The sequence below is a fragment of the Ptiloglossa arizonensis genome, chromosome 4 (genome assembly GCF_051014685.1).
Source record: "Ptiloglossa arizonensis isolate GNS036 chromosome 4, iyPtiAriz1_principal, whole genome shotgun sequence".
Lineage (NCBI taxonomy): Eukaryota > Metazoa > Arthropoda > Insecta > Hymenoptera > Colletidae > Ptiloglossa > Ptiloglossa arizonensis.
In genome coordinates this window covers 13,144,745-13,150,137 of record NC_135051.1, presented here as the reverse complement: position 1 = coordinate 13,150,137, position 5,393 = coordinate 13,144,745, and the positions used below count along the sequence as shown (strand labels likewise).

Genomic DNA, 5,393 nt, shown 5'->3' with positions numbered 1-5,393 from the left:
ACTTGTGTAGCACAGTGCTTCTGCTGCTTTGGATAAAATCAGTCGAGTTAATGGCTTTGTAATTACGTAAAAATCATATTAATGATCAGAATTGTGGAATTGTTTGAAATACCAAAGTCAATGGTGTACGTAGGAATTCATAGGATTCATTTTGTTCTCTACTTTCTAACAAGCCTTGCTCTTTTTTCGTCAATAATTTACGGGGTACGTATTACTTTGGTATGGTATTCTTTCTTTATTTTTTGGAAAAGCAACCGCTTCGTGAGTTTCGATGTAGACAGATGAATAAAAATTCTTGAAAATAAAAATTGTAGCTTAAATGAAAAATAAAATCTTGCGTAAAAGAAATAATTATTATGTTCATGGATACGAAAAAAGTTTTCATTTTGTAACAAATACCGAGTACTATTTATCGATTTTTTATTTTAATCGATGCAAACATAATATTTACAGCGCAGTGCACCCATGTATGTCGCTTACATTATATTATGCACAAATTGAATTATATAAAAAGGTATTTAAGTGTCAAGTTTGAGAAATTTTCTCTTCTCCTTAATAACTCTTATGAAATTATTAATTAGTTATTATTTTCATATCCTTTGTTCAGTACGATAGTACATTATCAAATATATATAGTACCTGTATTCTATAAATATCGTACTCGCATTATCCGTGAAATATTATAATCCCTTATTAATTTTCGGCACCAAATCGTAGCAAACGTAGTCAATGAGCATCGTTTAATTTGTTTTATAAATTGTTTATGTCGTTTTCGTGCTCGTAGCAATATTAAAGTAATATCTAGTTTGGATAATATACTTTTGTATATTCGATAAGCGTGTAATTGGACATTTAACAGGCCGACAGTAATCAATTTTCCTGACAGGGACATTGTTGGTTTTATTGGAGAATGTGTCACTAAATACCCCTGTAGTGATGTGGTGCTGGCACGATAGTTGCCCTGCAAATTACGCACGGTAATCAAGAGAAGCATTAGGTAGACAGTTCTGTAATCGGTGGATTGGTCATGGCGGAACATTTCTGTGCTCATCGCGTTCGCTAGACTTGACGGCACTGGATTATTTCTATGCGGTACATTAAAAGGCAAACTTTATAACCAACTGCTTTCGAAATTATTAAATACATTGGTTTATAGTTTATTGAAAGATTGTAGCGTTGTATCGATCTTAACGGAGACTATCTTGTAAACTGGAAACTTAACAAACTTTGCAACGTCGAAATATTTTCGTATAGTTTAGAAATAATTCGTATTATTCATAGTTTGAAAGTTATTCGAAGTGTTTCACTTTCTGTACAACAGTGTTCCGCTATTATCCAACACGAGCTAATGGTTCGAATTTTTATTGTTAAATTCGTGAGATATATTTTAAAAAAAGGAAGCGCCTATTTTGCAATTTAAAAACGCGTCTAGTACAAACGTGGCGATATCCATGTCGCGGTATAAATTAATTTCTCCTACGTTATTCGGCCACTGTAATTTTTATGACTCCGTGCCCAACGTAATGACTATCATAATGCGGAATTCACTCAGAGAGTAAAGGAACGCGACTCTTAGGAATTCTTGCAATCCCATGATATAAAGGACCTGACGAGTTTTCAAGATTGTCTTCCTGCTAGTACAACCGGACTCTTCGTGTGTCAAACCATTTCTCGGTTCTCGTTATACAGCCCCTTTGTACGAGCATTGAGCCTCTTTCATCAAAATGAACGCCTCGCAATTTACTTGCAAGTTTCTCTTACAGAAATGGTTTCTGGCGAACACATTATCTCTGGTAACGAGTCTCTCCGGCGGAAGCGTGGTTGTTTTGAAGTCGCTTTGAAAAATTGACGACAATCCTAGATAAAAAAGTGCCAGCAATTTTTTTACATACAGATGCACGAGTTACGTGCCATTGGTTCCCTCCAGAGGAGAAGAAGTATACCGACATTGAGAAAAAATGGGTCGTCGGATTACGACATGTTCAACTTTGCGGAGAACGATAGGTAACAAATCGGCGAAGGCGAATTAAACGTAACACGATACATCCTCTTGATTTCTTTATGAAGTTTTTGAATACAGATAATGTCCTTTTCTGTTAGAGATGCGTTTTTAAGTACGTTTTAAAGTAGTGTTTGTATTTATATAAGTTCGTTTTGACACTGGATCTCCCGATAACGAACGTATTCCTATTTATTTCAGATCGCGTAAGTATCTTAGAAATTATATGGGAAGAGGACAAATTAATTTACGAGTACCATTGGTTGTCTATTTCAATAATTGATCACGAATATTGTAAGCAAATACACCGTTAATAATTGAATGATTTTAAAAAGAAGTTTGAAACAGGTCAAATTGATCCCTTTGGTAGTTCTAGTGTCAAAGCACGTTTACGAAATACAGTATCCTCCACTTGTAAGAAGTTGGTTCTGCTCATTTTCATATATTTTGGGAAGGCAGTATTTCTTATCTCAGATTGACGTCGAATTTCGCATGTACAATAATCCTTGCTTTCAAAGTGGAACTTCTTCCTTGGATTCGAGGCGTGGAGTCGTCCTCATCATTGTTCATGTTTCTTCAGTGTGAGACCTGTAATCTCCAGCGACGCTTTGTACCTTTATGACAGTTAATACTGCGAGATTTTCTCGATGACACGTGACAATCCAAACACAAACTAGCTCGGATTATTTTTAATCGTAAGTACGTTAAAAGCGACTTTAAAAGTGTAAAATTAAAAATAATCCGTACAGTCTTGTTTGAACTCGTTCTCATCGGAACATCCTCGTTAAATCATCGGCAATGCCCTCGTAAAGGTATAATAACACATTTGAGAATTTTTATTTTCAGTTATTGCTGAATCCCCATAAACGCATAAATACATTAAAGACACAAAATGCTATTTGTGCGCTAAGAATATAAGAATGTAAATAACGTGAAACAAAATCAACAAAAGAAGGAACGAATCGTTAGGGATCGTGTGAAAGCAGATCGATAAAGATACAAATGTAAAATTCGCTTGAAATTGAAAATCGAAGAAACTGGAAAATGACTCGTAAGCTACATTCCTCGGTCACAGGTAACAGTTTGCGAGGAGAAGAAAAATCCCCAATCTGCACGCGCGACGGAAGCACGAAATGTTTGCGTCACGTAAGCCACTTCCAGTTACAAAGTATCTACTCACAGTTTCGCGAGCATCGTTGCGTCCCGTGGTGGAAGTTCGCCAAACACAGTCCTCTCAGAGGAAACAGCGCGTTTTTACGAGGCGAAAATCTAAGCGCTGACACGAAATGGATAGAAAAAAGGAACGGGACTAATTGTAAGATGGGCTCGGAAGGCGAAACGAGAAAGTTCGCGTCGACGCGTACACCAGTGCATCTTTACGTGTGTTCTAAAATGTCGGTCTGCTTAATGCGACGTGAAACCGACCGTGGAAAACGGGCGTTGCGAGTTAATTCCCTCGCGTGTCGTTTTACCTCGTTTTTCCCGATTTTCTCTCTTCCCGCTGCTTCAAACCGCCCCACCTCCAACGTTCAACGCTTTTTCCCTATTTTTCTCCTTTTTTTTTTTTCAATCTCCTTTTTGTTTTTTACTCCACCGTGAGAATTATTCCGAGTCGATGAACGTGCGCACAGATAATTAGATTTATCGACCGAGACAATGAAGTATACACCTGGAAATAGCTGTGTCCACTTTTCATTCGGCTCGGTCGCCCGTACTTGATTCGGTTTACGTTTGCCTCGGCTTTTCATGGGCCGAAATTTCTGCTTCGTCTCGGGACAACGTGGCTCGGCAATGGAATCCGGTGGACGTCGTTTCTGTTGCCTCGAAACTGATTAGGTGAATCGAATACGCGGGAGCAGGTTACCGAAACCGCTGTTTCGTTTCCACGGGGTATCCATATATTGTTATACACGAAAGCTAACGACCTTTGTTTTCTGCTACTATCGGCGATATTCTGGATCGAGTAACTTGATAACAATGCACGAAGAAATAAAATTCGATGTCGTCGGTATTCATTTCTTAGTTAGATTAAAGTGTTTCGATACCGATTTAAAGATCATCGGTTTGTAAGAGAAGCAGAATTAGACTAATAATAATTATTAGACTAATGATAACGTACCAATTTAAACGTTTATCTTAAACAGGGAGTGTGATATACTCGACGAAAATGTAGTTAATCGAGATAAACGGGTTACGTTAAGTGTACTAGCTTTGTATAATATTGTATTAATAGAAATATTTTAAAAAAATACTCTTAATTATTATTACAAATTTTGGAAGTGATTTCAAACTTTTACACAGCGATGGTATATTCACACTGTATGGAAACATATGCAAGAATATATTACGAGAATGTTGAATAATGATTCTTTCTAATTCGTTGGACTATTTATGTTTGTTAAAGATTAAATAAAACAGTTTTTAATTTTACTGTAGCGCTAACTGATTTATATAAACTAGAATTAGCTTCTGATTTGACTCGTGTGATTTTGCATTCTGTGGTTGATCGAGATCGTTTGATTAGCAACCGACTTGCACAAATGAACTGGAATTGTATTGCGGATTTATTCGTACAGATTTAAACTGTATGTCGATTTTTGTTAGGATTTTATTCGACTTGGAATACTCAGACGAACCTAAATGGTAATAGATTCATAAGACAGGGGAATCATCTTATCTCTTGTGCGACCAGCGGACCATAAATCCGAGTGTTGAGCTCGGTGACGTTTGAAATGTCATTTAGAAGAGAAGGCGGCAAGTTACGTCAAGCAGATACCCCTTTTGTGTTCTAGAAATTAATTTGTCTTCTACGCGTTCGAAAAAGTACACATTCGCAAGAGATCACGATAAACACAAGTAAAATAACTAAAATGATTCGAGCAATGAAACATCTTAAACGTTTGTGTAACGGTGTTTAATTCACGATCACGAATGGTGGCGAATTATTTTTACACGTTTCCCGCCATAATTTGTACAAATTCTTACGGTAGAGAACAATTATTTACCACCGAACTTCCAATTAAGGATATATCAATAACGACAAACAATTTCTACGGAACTTGTTAAAAGTTCTCCTCTTTGTCCTTTCATTTTCCAGCGGCTCCGAAAAATGTCATTGCTTATTATGCAATTTATATCCCTTCCCCCTTCTCTCACCCCGTTCTCTTGTAGGTCCCGTAATAAGTTTACGAACTATGTAAACGGCGACTGAAACGACTTCCTTCAAAATCAGTGCGCCCATTCTAAGGCTTCGTTCTTCACGTCAACGGGTACCATTAATTAAGCCCGACAGGCGTCAATTAATTACCTCCGTCGCAACGGGCTTTCCGTCTCGCCTAAACGCTTTTGTCACCGAATAAATTTCGAAGCAGACGTATTGTAACGGCGCGGCGCG

At 37.3% G+C, this 5,393-nt stretch overlaps 1 long non-coding RNA gene across 1 annotated transcript; it reads left to right on the top strand.

Annotated features, from left to right (window-relative positions):
• The first annotated feature begins 707 nt into the window (after nucleotides 1–707).
• LOC143145699 (uncharacterized) lies at nucleotides 708–2,275 on the top strand. Its single transcript, XR_012991752.1, has 3 exons — nucleotides 708–1,696; nucleotides 1,764–2,114; nucleotides 2,201–2,275. It is a non-coding gene; the product is annotated as an uncharacterized LOC143145699 (long non-coding RNA).
• The last annotated feature ends 3,118 nt before the right edge of the window (nucleotides 2,276–5,393 follow it).